The 15,338-nt window shown below is 42.0% G+C and overlaps 1 protein-coding gene across 3 annotated transcripts in view; it reads left to right on the top strand.

The window, feature by feature from the left end:
* The window catches only part of LOC137380193 (uncharacterized), a 96,388-nt gene that overhangs the window by 20,519 nt on the left and 60,531 nt on the right, over window positions 1-15,338 (top strand). Inside the window, exon 1 of one of the 3 annotated variants that reach the window (XM_068051971.1) lies at window positions 9,135-9,167. The exons of the other annotated variants lie outside the window; for them this stretch is intronic. The gene's annotated coding sequence lies outside the window, so the exon portion shown is untranslated. Of the gene's footprint in view, window positions 1-9,134; window positions 9,168-15,338 lie in introns of those variants that run through there. 3 annotated transcript variants of the gene reach the window in all.

The following is a 15,338-nucleotide window of genomic DNA, read 5'->3' as shown; positions in this document are numbered from 1 at the left end:
CCCTTAAGACTGCAGCTGGTCTTCATTTAGAATTTTTCAGAGGATTTTGTCCCAGTAGTCAAACCTAACAGGGAAACGTGGTGAATTATATACCTATGGTTTTGCTTTGGGGTAAGAAATTTGAGTCCAACAGTTTTGCTTCACTCTGGTCCAAATGTTGATCTCTCCTTCAATTGAGATTTGTTTGTGGGTAGTGGTTGGAATAAAGGAGAGGAATACAGTTGTGTCACATTTGTTACTCAAGTAACTACAAGTTTACTCTTAGGTGCGAAAATGTGCCAAATTCAAAGCAAACCTTTATGACCACCTATAGACCTCACTATGTTCCTACACCAGTCCAGTCTATGTTGGAATTTTTGCTGTCTTTCTCACTTTTTGTCAGTCACAGTCTTTTCCATTATCTCTAACAGGTCTGCGCACTTTCATTATCACTAAGAGACAGGTCTGGTTAGAGAGGGTGAGAAATGAAGTGAGTTGCAGATTGTTTGACATTATACTACTCTGGACTGGAGATTAGTGACCTGAGTCAGAACCCTGGCCGAAAAGTTTGACCGCACCTGAAAGGATAGGTCTAAAGCGCACAATATGATGGATGGTGCACATCTGGCTCGTAATGAGCCCACGCTTCCCACCTACCACATTGGAGGCTTAAGAGTACATACAGTGCCTGAAAACAGGAACTGTTTCTAGGTCCCTAATTTTTCCTAACTATAGTCAAAGAATGCACCCCCATCATCACATTGGCTGAGATCACAATAGACAGAGGTATTGGGAGTAGTACAAATGTTTGTCTGAACTGGAAATTCAGGCGGAGAGAGTAATGAAATACTGGATTTGCAGGACATTTGTGAAATGCTACCATTAATAGGAAACATACTTAGTTCCAGCAGCAATTCTGTTTTTGTATTACTGATAGAGCCAGGTTTGAGAGAGACGTGCCTCCCACCAGCATAGTTACTGCCAGGAACTGGGTCAGGAAGCTACAATTGACAAGCTGTCTCACGAGTACAGTTGGATGGGTAGATCCAATGATTTAATTATTATTTACTTCTCGATCCCATTGTTGTTTCAAGCTCTTCCAGGATCTTTGGTGAAATAAAATGGAATCCATCTTCAGTTTTGATATTTGAAGAAAAGCAAAAACAGTTACTAACTATTAGCACTGGCTGCAGTCCGTTTTGAGGGCCTGTGCTCAGCTCCTGGGAATAGTACTCACCAAACGGGAATGTCTGAAATTGCTGTGGGTTCTGAGCAGCTGCTCTTCTTAGAAGCCTGATTTACATAGTGGATGTGCTGTAAAAAATGTGTAAAATGCAGGGATTATCTGACCATGGAAGACCTCAGTCTAGGTAGAGGCTACTCAGTGTATCAACTGCAATGTGTTAATATTCAGCCGTTCTTAGATTGTAAAGGTCAGAAGCGCTCTGGTCCATGATGTATTCGCATTAAGATAATTCTCTTCTTGTTAATTAGTTACTGTTGTTAATTGTGAATTAATTTTTTGATCCTTCAGTGGAATAACTCTGCTGTTGAAATTACAGTCTGACAATGAATAAAAGAGAAGAAAGACTTGCATTTATATAGCACCTTTCACGACCACCAGACATCTCAAATCACTTTACAGCCAATGAAGTACTTTTGAAGTGTAGCCGCTGTTGTAATGTAGGATAATAAACTGCAAGATGGATGGACTCTGCAATAATTAGTGAACAAAAGATTTCTGAATCAGAGAACTAAAAGCTAAGCTAGTAATTAGTGACTGGCAGTTACTTAAAGGTGTTAAGCAGCAGTCCTACTTTCAGCACAAAGTAACTTATTTTATGAAAGCAAAATACTGCCGATGCTGGAAATCTGAAATAAAAACAGAAAATGCAGGAAATATTCAGCAGTTCTGGCTGCATTGGTGGAGAGAGAAACAGAGTTAACTTTTCAGGTTGAGGACCTTTCAAAGGAAGTGAGAATAATTAGAGATGTGACAGAGTTTACAACAACTTATATTTATATAGCGCCTTTAATGTAAGAAAACGTCCCAAGGCACTTCACAGGAGCATTATACAACAAAATATGACACTGAATCACATAAGGAAATATTGGACTGAATTTTAAGAGCACGCTGCAGATCACGGTGGCATACTCTGATGTTGCTGTTCTTCCCGTGCAGATGCGCTGTCACTGAACCCTTATGATATTTTGCGTGGGGGTCATTTAAATGGAGGTGGTGGAGCGGCCGCCACGGTGACTTAGAGTGGGCGGCCGCTCCGTCCCCGGCAACAGCGTCCAGCACCACTGCGCAGGTGCTGGCTCCATTTTTAAAGAGCTTCAAGCCCTTCAGCTAGATTTAAATTTTTACAGGTGCCGTCGCCCTCAAATGGGAAATAAAACTGTAGTGATACTTTCAATCCCATTTCCAACCACCCTCCCCCGCACTGTGTTATCAATAAATAAAATAACCCATCCCCCCGGAAAACCAATTTTTAAAATGAGCATCTTTCACCCCTCAACTTCAGCACCTTTGACCCTCAACCCCTTCCCACCATCCCCACACCCAATCGGAGCAGTTTTCCCCGCTACCCCCCCACACCCTGAAATTTTCGCTTGTCCCCCGCCCTCCCCACCAGTGTCACGCCTCGGAACTCCGAATGGAGTTCTGAAGGCGCATGAGTTTCAGCCGGCAGCTGGGATATCAGCGTGGGATGGCCGTTGCTACCAGGTAGGGAATTATCCTTTAATTGTAATAGCATTTGCATATTAAAATGAAGGCCCCACCGCTGAGCGGTGAGGGGCTGCACTGAGGCTTCTTCACGGCCGGTAAAATGTGGGAAGGCCCCCCTGGCACAACCCCACCATCGGAGGGCTCGTAAAATTCAGCCCATTATGTCAGATGAACAAAAGCTTGATCAAAGTGGTATGTTTTATGGAGTTTCTTAAAGCAAGGTAGAGAGTCAGAGATGTGCAGTGAGGGAATTCCAGAGCTTAGGGCCTTGGCAACTGAAAGCACAGCCACCAATCATGGAGTGATTAATATCGGGGATGCTCAAGAGGACAGAATCAGAGGAGCACAGACAGTGAGGCTGGAGGAGGTTACATATATAGAGAGGGGTGAGTCCATGGACAGATTTGGAAACAAGGATGAGAATTTTAAAATCAAGATGCTGCTTAATTGGGAGCCAGTGTGGGTCAGCGAGCACAGGGGTGAGAAGTGAGCAGTACTTGGTACGAGTTAGGACATGGGCAGCAAAGTTTTGGATGACCTCAGGTTTACATAAGTTAGAATGTGGAAGATCGGCCAGGAGTGCATTGGAATAGTCAAGTCTAGAAATAACAAAGGCATGTATGAGGGTTTCAGCAGCAGATGAGCTAAGAGGGGGGTGAAGTTGAGTGATGCTATGGAAGTGGAAATAGGCGGTCTTAATGATGGTGCAAATATGCAGTCAGAAGCTCATCTTGGGATCAAAAACAATGGTTTCAGTCTTCCCAACATTTAATTGGAGGAAATTTCTGCTCAACTAGCACTTGATGTGGATAAACAATCTGATAATTTAGTAATAGTAGAGGAGTCGAGAGAAGTGGTGGTGAGGTACAGCTGGTTTTCAGATGATGCTGCTGAGGGGCAGCATATAGATAAGAAATAGGAGAGGACCAAGGATAGATCCTTGGGGCACACCAGAGGTAAAGGTGCAGGAGCAGGAAGAGAAGACATTGCAAGTGATTCTCTGCCTACGATTAGATAGATAAGAATGGACCCAGGTGAGAACAGTCCCACCCAGCTGGACAACAGTGGAGAGGCATTGGAAGAGGATGGTGTGGTCAACCGTGTCAAAAGCTGCAGACAGGTTGAGAAGGACGAGGAGAGAAAGTTTACCTTTGTCACAGTCACATAGGATGTGAGTTGTGACTTTGATAAGAGCCGTTTTGATAATGCGGCAAGGGCAGAAATCTGATTGGAGGGATTCCAACATGAAATTGCGGGAAAGACATGCACGGATTTGGAAGGCAACAATAAGTTCAAGGACTTTGGAAAGGTGAGGGGAGGTTGGAGACGGGTGGTAGTTTGCAAGGATGGTGGGGTAAGGGTTTTAAGCAAGTACTGAGGCAGGGAAAAATTGGTGGGGAGAACAAAAGGGTAGGTCTGTGATAGGGTGGAAGGTAGGAGGGATTAAATGACAAAAGGGATGATGGTGCAAGGCAAAAGGAGGTGGTAATGGAACAAGTAAAGAAACAAAAAATGCGTCTAGTGGAAGTGTAAATGGAAGAAGTAGAATCATCATCAACAGCTGCCGTCTGGAACAAAAAAAACACAAAAAGCTAAAATAGAAAATGGATCAGAGTTAATGTTGAGTCCAGAAGGCTGTAAAGCACCTGATCAAAAGACAAGACGCTGGTTTGCAAGATTATGTTGAGCTTCATTGGAACAGTGTACAACGCTGAGGATAAAGAGGTCAGAGTGGGAGTGAAGCAGAGAATTAAAATGGCAGGTGACTGGAAGCTCAGGGTTACTCTTGCACATTGAACTTGTTCAATGAGTTTTCCCCAGGCTCTCACTAAACCCCAAACAGCATCCATGTTTGTGTCCATTGTGCATTTGTATGTATATGTCTGGTCATCTATGAATGTCTGGCAATCTGTGTTTGTATGTGCATTTGTGCTATTGATATCCACATGCAGTTACGCACCTGAGTGACTTCCTGCTAACAACTTTTTGAAACTTCAGATGTCTGTGAAGTGTTGAATAGGATCTGTGCCAGAAGCTTCAAATCGAATCTGCATTGGAAGAGTTGACTAACTCGCCTCACAATAGCTTTTCACCTTTAATTACCCTCTGGTAGATAACTTGGTATCCAGTTTCTTTAAGAACCTGCATCATTGATCATTAAGTTTTCATGAATGTGGAATCTGGTGCCTCCTGTTCAGGACAGATGTTTCAATGGCTTTCACTCAAGACTCATCCTTGCAAGGAGTCCCAGCTCAGAATATTGTGTCTCATTTGGTCACTCTGCTTAGGAAGGTAGCCAACAATGACTTCAATGGCTCTAGTCTGTAGTTTTATGCACTTTGACAGCAAAAGTAAGTAAGTATTTTAAAAGTGACATTTTACAATAAATCCCATGGAACAACATTCCTAAAAATGTTAATACAGAGAAAGATTTTATTCCAAGATGATACTTCTTCCTTTTGGAGTCTTCAAGAGGCTGACATTCCTGCCATCGAAAATAATGAAAGAGTAAATGCGAGTAAAAAAGTGCAATATTGTTTTATAAAAATGCTGGTATGATTCCTTCAATTGGCATTTTCTGTGGTTTGCTTGTTCCCTTTGGTGAAAGCAGCAGCTAGGTTCTGATAAATGACGGTGATTTTGAAGTCCCATTAGGTGAAGCTACTGCTGAACCTAGTAAACTACCATGGCAGGAGTTTACCCTCAGACATACGGTTCAATTTGGTTGGAGACGCCAGGAACAGGACTTGGCAGTGAAAGCAGGGCGGTGGCAGATGCTGTCCCAGTGAATCGTGTCAGAAGGGAATTGGGAGTCACTAAGAAGCACTGTTGAAATAGGTAACAGAGAAAGAAAGGGAAAAGGACTGATCCTCTTTCCTCCCTCTTTCTGCTTCTGTCCTCCATTCCCTCCTGCTTACCTTCGGTCCACCACTTGATACGTTTTTTAATCTTTTCATGCATTTGAAAGAAAGAGAGAACTTGCATTTATGTAGCACCTTTCACAACCTCAGGATGTTCCAAAGTGCTTCATTGCCATGTAGAATCATAGAATGGTTACAGCATACAAGGAGGCCATTCGGCTTGTCAACCCCATACTATAGCCCTAGATGTCACTTCCTTTCTTCCTCCAGGTGATTACACCTCATTCTGAATTCCCTTCACTCTGAAGGGCTGAGAAAGGGAAGGGGAAATATCGTCGACAAAGTTTCCCTCCCTGTCTGTCACACCCATACCAATCGAGGTTTCAAGGGCAATAGCCTTTGCTGTTGGTTCCTGCTCCTTTAGCAAATAATGAAGCAAAAGATTGTCACTAAAAGGTAGCATGTTTAATCCTGCCCATCTTCTGGAAACAATTTATTGTTCCAGAAGTCCAGCCAAGAGAATGGATTCATACAGCGGAGGACTGGAATCCCTCATATTATAATCTTTTATTGTGAATATTTAGCATACTGATCTTTCCCCCATCCTACACTTGTAGTATTTCCCAATAGCATTTAATGTTAAACAGGTGAAGCTTTATTATTCATGTAGATTCAGTGACCAGTGGGTACAAACTGTGCTGTTGGCCCCACCTTCATGTTCCACATCCAATCATTTTTAAATAAACTGCTTCCTCGAAAAGTTCTGTAAGAGTTCCAGCAAGACAAGACTTTGCCCAGTCTAGACAATAAAGGGTTCACAATCTAAAACAAGAATTATGAATATAGATACTATAATCCTCCATCCAAGTCTGTACTGATCTCACCTTAGGTGTCATCAGGGGCTTTATAAATGGTCTTACTATCTACCTCCAAGTTGGGAAGGGATAAATTCATCCGGGGTTCCTGCTCCTAATCATTATCAAATGATCCCTGCTGGAAAGTGGGTAGCTGTAAACAATATTGAGCACAGCTGTGATGCTGCCCGCAGTTGAATAGCTTGATGTAACTCACTATCCAGGATCATCGATGAAGAATGGACACATGGGCAGAGTGTTGGAGGGGTACCAGAGCCCATGCAACCATATACCTAAAACAAATCAGCACTTCAAAAGATGAGAAAAGAACATGAAGAGCAATGTAGTATAAATCTCTTCCTTTACGCTTCCATTTCCCTATCTTCTCCTTGATGAAAATAATGGTCAGCCCTTTACATCAGAACACTGACTGAAGATCGTGGCATAACTTTGAATTACTTCAACGTTGAAGACTGGTTCAATTGTTATGAAGAAGTCAATGGAACCAATAGAGTCAATGGGAAGGTACCAATAGATTGGAAATAAGCTAATCTGGTGTCTATATTCAAAAAGGATGATGAAGCAAACACAGGCAACTACAAAACCATTTGATTTATTTTCACTGTATCTAAAATAATGGAATCGACTGTCAGAGGTAAGCGTATGGATCATCTGTGTAATAAGAAGCTTTTTATGTTGTCTGATGCAACATAAATGAGATGCGTGGAGTTCAGTTGATTGAAGATCTCAAACAAGTTTATTTACAGCTAACAAATATATATAGTACAGACCTAAGGGCTTAAAAACAAGAAATGCTGGAAATACTCAGCAGGTCTGGCAATATCTGTGGCGAGAGAAGCAGAGTTAACGTTTCAGGTCAGTGACCCTTCATCAGAACTGAGTATTTCCAGCATTTCTTGTTTTTATTTCAGATTTCCAGCATCTGCAGTATTTTGCTTTTATTTACAGGACTTGCCTCTTGGTGTTACAGTTACAGAATGACTCTGGCTCTGAGCCACATGACTACATACTGGTACATAGCTCATTAGCGTACTAAGACTTTAAAGGGCTATCACTCTTAAAGGCAATCACACAACAATCTGTACATGAATAACTCCAGATATCAGCTATCAGTATGGATTCAGAAGTGGAAGATCTTGCCTGATCAATTTCCTCGACTTCTTTGAGGAAGTGGCAATCCAATTAGAGTGTGGAATGCCCAATGGCATCATATACTAACTCAACTTCCAAAACGATTTTGATAAAGTTCCACATGAAAGGCTATTAAATAAGGTCAAGGTCAAATATAAGTCTGAGGAGGTAATAATCAAATGGTATACTGCTCTTAATACTGCATCCAGTTCATTGAGAAACAAAACAGACATTCAAGAGCTTGATGCAGTAAGGAAGAGTCCCAAGACCACTCCGCAGTGTGAGGGCTTTGAGTTATGAGGAAAGACAGGGTAAACTTGGGCTTTTTAGCTTGGAAAAGAGGCATGTGGGAGGTGATCTTATAGAGGTGTATAAGATTGTTAAAAGTATGGGCGGCACAGTGGTTAGCACTGCAGCCTCACAGCTCCAGCGACCCGGGTTCAATTCTGGGTACTGCCTGTGTGGAGTTTGCAAGTTCTCCCTGTGACCATGTGGATTTTCGCCGGGTGCTCTGGTTTCCTCCCACAGCTAAAGACTTGCAGGTTGATAGGTAAATTGGCCATTGTAAATTGCCCCTAGTATAGGTATGTGGTAGGGGAATATAGGGAAGGTGGGGATGTGGTAGGAATGTAGGATTGGTATAAATGGATGGTTGATGGTCGGCACAGACTCGGTGGGCCGAAGGGCCTGTTTCAGTGCTGTATCTCTAAATAAAATAAAATAGAATATAGAAAAAATTAACCAGATTACTTTAAATGAAACTGTCGTAGAACTATTAGTTCCCATTAGTAGAACTATTAGTTCAAACGAATAAAAGGAAATTTTAGGATTGATATTAGGAAATCCTTCTTCACTTAAAGCATGGCCAAAATGTGGAATAAACTTCCAGATAGAGCAGTGGAGTCAAAAACATCGGAACCATTTAACAAGCAATTGGCTGCTACAATGGGGGAGCATTAGGATCTCTCTGGATGAATGAATTAAGATGGGCCGAATTGCTTTCCTTATCTGTGACTACCTTGAGATTCTGTGCAACATCTCCCTCATTGAAGTAGCAAAGAAAGAGGAAGGTTTGCCTTTATAGAGCACCTTATCATTTTGCCAGAATTTCTCAAAGCATTCTGCTGTGGAGTGGGAATACATTCACAAGTCAGGAATTGGGCAATGTCACTGCAACAAACTGACTGGTCAATAACTTGGCAGTGACTTAATGACCCCCACCTAACCCAAAATAAACCAACATAGCCAGCAACTGGTAATGAAACCCCATGTCAAAGCTTCTAAGCAAAGATGATAGCCAAGAATCAGTGGTATAAACCTATTTGTGCCTCAGGGTGATTCTGCAGCAACTGAGCTCTGTAATCACCTGCATGGCCTTCATCACAGCATAATCTGATTTTCTGTTATCCTCTGATTGTGGCTAGCATGACTGAATCAGACAGTGGAGACGGTATGTGTTTTAGTGAAGGTTAGAGAATACAACAGCGCTCAGTAATAGGGGTTATTACCTTGGGACTGCAGAAAGCGTTTGGAGTAATTCAGACATTCTTCACTGACAGTATATGCAGAGAGCAGGAGGCAGGCCAGGTATGATTGTGTGTCGATTTTATTTTCCTTCTTTGCTGCAAGAATGCAGTGAGAAGGATGCGTTTGCCAAGAATTTTAATCTCTAATGGATTGGGAGGAGTTTTGTTTTATTTCTATTTCAGTATCTTTTTAGCATTCCTGCAGACTCCAACCAAGCTTTAGGACTGTGTGCGGAGAGCATAATGCCAGAATAATTCACCCACAACCCTATCAGAATGTGGGTTGTCTATTCATTCACCTTGTGTATTTATTTTGAACCTGTAATATGTGTTCTGCTTTTTATTTTTAGAAACAGCTTGTTAAAACCCTTTTTGTAGTTCATTAGATAGCAGTGTAAATGCTGCAGCAAAGGGAAAAAATCTTGAAACCACTGGCCCCTTCTACAATTTGTGAGATGGCAGGGTATGTGAATAAACGGGATCACTTCATTCCTGAGTTGTGTGCAACCCCGATTTGATGACATTTTATGTCAGCTGCTTTTTACATGTAAATATGCAGCAGTGCCACTGCAGATCTGTTCATTCAAGAATAAGCATTGTCATCATGAATTTCTGGCTTTCAAGACAGGCAATCTTGCCTAAAAATACTGTACTTTGACCAGCATCCAATGTTGTGATAAAAATCCCCCCATAAGATAATTATTCATTTTGCAAGGCATTTTTCTTGACAAGGTGACACCTTTGACCCAGTTTGTTAATGTAACTAAGTTACTGGATTGTTAGCCTAAATTTTGATCAGCCAACCTGCTCGCTGTATGTACACGGCAAGATTCACCATAGGGAAGTGGAGTTCTTTCGCTGTTCTAAACACTCATGGAAAATGCTCAGGTATGGTAAGGGTCCAAGGGATCTGGAAGAACTGTTGGTTATGTGGTGGCTGAGTGTGCTTACTAATACCCAGAAATATGGATTTCCCCCTCTCTTCTGAGTTTGCAATGTGTACCAAGACAATTTTGGAAGATGTGGAGCGATGGTGAGATACCTTTGTTGAAGGAGAATGAATAGGCAAAAGCCACTCTTTGGCATGTAATCCCATAGTAGAGAGTTTATATGACAGCACTGTTAGTAACCTGCTGTGCAGCTTTGTAGTGCCTTAACATAGGTGCATTCAGGAAAGAAAATACCTGAATAATTTTTCCAATGACAGGGTTTTTACACCACCTGGATCCACACTAGGCTCCTCTCACTCTCTCTCCTCATCTTTGATTATCTGTAGTTGAATCCATTATGCCATTATTTATTTTAACCAGGGTTACCCTTACCTGTAATCCAACTAATTGTTAAACATCACCCCAAGGTCAACATCTGTGCTTTATTATGCCCTTTATGCACAAAAACACTTTTCAACTTTCATATAACCAGTACAAGATTGACATTTGATACAATTTTTATGCTTTCTTAAATATTCCTTTACTTGTTCCCTGGCACCATTTCCTGACTTAAGAGTGTGACTAGGAAACCTTGAGTATGAAATTCCTTGAAACCTACTCTGCGGCAGGAAGTGAAACACTTGGCTACTGGCCTGTACTGGTCTTGACCCTGGTCCAAATCCCAAGGAGGCAATTGGTGTGATAAAAGGGACTTGGCATCCATACTATTTATGCTACTACATGTGTACTTACCCCGAAGATGCCCAGGAGTTTCATGGCGGTTGGGTGGAGTGAGGGTGGTTGGGCCATTCTGGCAGTATGGGAATTTGTTTTTTAAAATCATTATTGTACTGTTACCATTGACAAATCAGTATTGTTGGGCCCTAGGATGTCATCTAGTACACCAGCATTATGGAGTCAACATTTTCTTTGGGAGAAAAGGATGAGAAACTGCTGGGTGTGTCATCTCCCCAGTCCTGACCCTTGATCAGACACAAATAACACTCACCCCAATCTTCCATTTGAGTTCATTGCCATTCAAAAAGGGGCAGAGACCCGGCAGAATTGGGCAACCCCCTCCCCCAAGTTCCAACCCACGACCCAGCATATTCCCAATCTCCCAGGCCTACGACCTTTTGTTTCCCAAATTCCCTGCCACTTCTTCCCTTATGTTGGCCTCTGGGAGGTGTTGCTGTAGTCAAGACTACAGCTTGACTTTGTCCTTCTTCATATTGTGACTAGTAATGGCTATTTCTCCTGCAGCTACATGGAGTGTCTCCCTGGGAGGAGCTAGACAGTGTCAGATTGCAGCAGTGCTGGGGAAACTTCATAGTGGGGGCTGTTATAACAGTGATGGTGAGTCCCACGCCCTCGGCATTGTGGAGCGAGTTGCATCTATACAGGAAACAGGCAGTGACAAATGGCCAGGTTTTGCTGTAACAGGGCATGTAACAGTATCTGCTCCTGCCCAATTCAGCTCAAAACATTTTTCACCTGTAAGTTGCTGAAAGTGTGAGCTAATAATGCCACAGTGAAGGACATGGGCCATCTAGGACCTGAGTGAACAGGGCAAGCAATGGTGTATCTCCTGAACTAATCAGATTGAAGGATTGGGAAATAAACAGTGCAAGGATTGAGAAGGAAGTGTAAATCAGAGTGGGTGAATTCAATGTCAAATTTTGTATAGAAAGTGAAATAGACAGGGAAAGAAGGATTGAATTAAGAGAAAGAGAAAAAAGTCAGAAAGGAATTTAAATAAAAACTATCTAAGCTTTACATTTTTAAAATCTCCAACAACAATTAAAACCGGAAGGAATAAGACTCCACATTTGTAATAATTGATTATCAGTTCCAGAGAGGTTGGTTAGCAATAACTAACAATCACCATGCCATTAAAATGGTACTTACGCTGAAATGTCAAGATTGGGACACTGTTAGAGTAAAGGAGGATGAAGAATTTCAGAAATGCAATCCTTGATCAATATGTTCTCGGTCCAACTAAGAGGATCTGGTGCTGGGGAATGAGGTGGGCCAAGTGGACCAAGTGTCTGTGGGAGAACACTTGGGTAAGAGTGATCATTGTATGTAAGGTTTAGATTAATAATGGAAAAGGTGGAAAAAGGCCTATAAGGGACAAAGAAGGTGATATATGCTTAGAGGTGCGAGAATAATTAATGAGTACTTTGTATCAGTGTTTACTAATGAAGATGCTGACAAAATATTGCTAGAAACAGATGGTAGAGGCATTGGATGGGGTGAAAACTGATGGGAAGGATGGACTAGAAAGGCTGGCTATGCTTAGACTGGATAAGTCATCTGGTCCGGATGGCTTGCATCGCAAGTTGCTAAAGTAAGTGGGATTGGAGATAGCAGAAGGGCTTGTCATAATCTTCCAATCTTCCCAAGATATGGAGGAGGTGCCAGAGGATTGGAGAGCGGCCTTTCAATACTCAGTCAAGAATGGATGTAAGAACAGTCCTAGCAATTACAGGCCAGTTAGTTTAAAATCCGTAGTGGATAAGGTTTTAGAAACAATAATCAAGGAAAATAATCAACAGGCACGTGGAGAGATTTGAGTTAATTTAGGAGGGCCAGCTTGGATTTGTAAAAGGGAGATCGTGCTTCACTAATTTAATTGTATTTTTTGATGAATTAACAGAAGATTGATGAAGGCAGTGCAGTGGATGTTGTCTATATGAATTTTAAGAAAGCATTTGACAAAGTACCACATAAAAGGCTGGTTAACAAAATTGAGGCTCATGGAATAAGAGGGTCAGTGTCAGCTTGGATAAAAAAATGACTTAAGGACAGAAAATAGCGAGTCATTGTAAATGGTTGTTTTTCACACTGGAGGATGGTAACATAGAAAATAGGAGCAGGAGTAGGCCATTTGGCCCTTCGAGCCTGCACCCGCCTTTCAATACGATCATGGCTGATCGCCCAGACTCAGTACCCTGTTCATACTTTCTCCCCGTATCCCTTAATTCCTTTAGCTCTAAGAACTATATCTCTTTCTTGAATATATTTAATGATGTGGCCTCAATTGCTTTCTGTGGTAGAGAATTCCACAGGTTCACCACTCTCTGGGTGAAGAAATCCCTCCTCATCTCAGTCCTAAATGGCTTACCCCTTATCCTTAGATTGTGACCCCTGGTCCTGGACTGCCCTGCCATCGGGAACATCCTTCCTGCATCTAGTCTGTCCAGTCATGTTAGAATTTTGTAGGTTTCAATGAGATCTCCTCTCATTCTTCTAAACTCTAGCGAATACAAGCCTAATCGACCCAATCTCTCTTCATACGTCAGTCCTGCCATCCCAGGAATTAGTCTGGTGAACTTTCGCTGCACTCCTTCCATAGCAAGAACATCCTTCCTCAGATAAGGAGAACAAAACTGCACACAATATTCCAGATGTGGTCTCAAAGCCCTGTATAATTGCAGTAAGACATCCTTGTTTCTGTACTCGAATCCTCCCGCTATGAAGGCCAACATACCATTTGCCTTCTTAACTGCCTGCTCCACCTGCATGCTTACTTTCAGCAACTGATGCATAAGGACACCCAGGTTTCACTGCACCTCCCCCTTTCCCAATATTTCACCATTCAGATAATAATCTGCCTTTCTGTTTTTGCCACCAAAGTGGATAACCTCACATTTATCCACATTATATTGCATCTGCCATGTATTTGCCCACTCACTCAACCTGTCCAAATCACACTGGAGCTTTTCTGCATCCTCCTCACAGCTCACACTCCCACCCAGCTTTGTCTCATCTGCAAACTTGGATATATTACATTTAATTCCCTCATCTATATCATTAATATATATTGTGAATAGCTGGGGTCCTAGCACTAATCCCTCGGTACCCCACTAGTCACTGCCTGCCGCTCGGAAAAAGACCCGTTTATTCCTAATCTTTGTTTCCTGTCTGCCAACCAGTTCTCTATCCGTGTCAGTACCTTACCCTCAATTCCACGTGCTTTAATTTTGCATGCTAGTCTCTTATGTGGGACACTATCGAAAGCCTTCTGAAAGTCCAAATACGCCACATCCACTGGTTCTCCCTTATCTATGCTACTAGTTACATAGTAGACAGTGGTGTTCCATAAGAGTCAGTGCTAGGACCACTGCTTTTTTGATATTGTTACTACCAAGTGAGAAAGAGGTCTAGGTTCCCTTTCAGCCTTCACCTGGTCTTACTGTAACAGGGCTTTTTTTTTTTTTAAACACACTGTTTTTAGCTCCCCCTGGGTGAATCCTTGTTCACCACTTTCCAATTATAAGGTAAAGAAACCAGCACAAACACAGGTTCTCTTAGGTTTAAAGAATGATTGAAATTTATTAAAACTTTAACTTAAACTCTAATTCGGTTAACGCCTACAGATACAGGACACGCCCACACTAGCATGCATACGCGATACACACATGCAAATAGAGACAGAAAAGAGCAGAAGAAATAAAGTGGGAAAGTTTGAGGTAATACCTGAAGAATTTTTTGTTACGGGTCTTCGCGCTCACAGTATGGTCCTTGATTGTAGGTAGTTCTTGCTTTTCGTTGGGGCCCAGTATTCTTCTTAAACCTTGTTCACTGTAGGAGACTTTTCTCTCTTGGGGTTCATGTGTCTTCAGTTGGTTTTTGGAGTTCGGTGAGAAAGAGATGGGAGCAGACAGGAGAGGAGGTCTGCTTCAGTCCAGCAGCAAAGAGCTTTCTGCCAGTTCAAACACTGTCTCTACAATTTAAAACTCCCCACATTGGCCAGCAGGGTAGTCACATGACTGGTATAACCACTTCTGGCTTTGTGTATTGGGCGGGTCAGGGAATGGTCCTTTGTTCCAAGCAGTGTCTGTTAATATGCAAAAATGCCCTATCAGCCAGGGACTTGGCAACCCCTTCTTTTCTTCCCAGCAACAATTTGAAATTTAATGTGCATGTGGCGAAATTAATGTTCTTCATTTTTGGCAGCTTGGGGCCTGCATGACAATATATATAAATGACTTGGATATTGGAACACAGTAAAATTTCAAAATTGGACAATGATACCAAACGTGGAGGTGTGGCAGACAGTGAGGATGATCCTGATCAACTGCAACAGGATATAGATAGGCTAGCAGAATGGGCAGACAAGTGGCAAATGGAATTCAATACAGACAAGTGTGAGCTGATGCATTTTGGCAGAAGTGATAGTGAGAGGCAATATAGATTAAATGGTACAGTTCTAAAAGGTGTACGGGGCCTGGGGGTTTATGTGCATAGATCTTTGAAGGTAGCAATACACATTGAGAGAGTAATTAATAAAGCATATG

The sequence above is a fragment of the Heterodontus francisci genome, chromosome 19, assembly GCF_036365525.1.
Source record: "Heterodontus francisci isolate sHetFra1 chromosome 19, sHetFra1.hap1, whole genome shotgun sequence".
Taxonomy (NCBI): domain Eukaryota; kingdom Metazoa; phylum Chordata; class Chondrichthyes; order Heterodontiformes; family Heterodontidae; genus Heterodontus; species Heterodontus francisci.
This window is presented reverse-complemented; position numbering and strand designations above follow the sequence as displayed.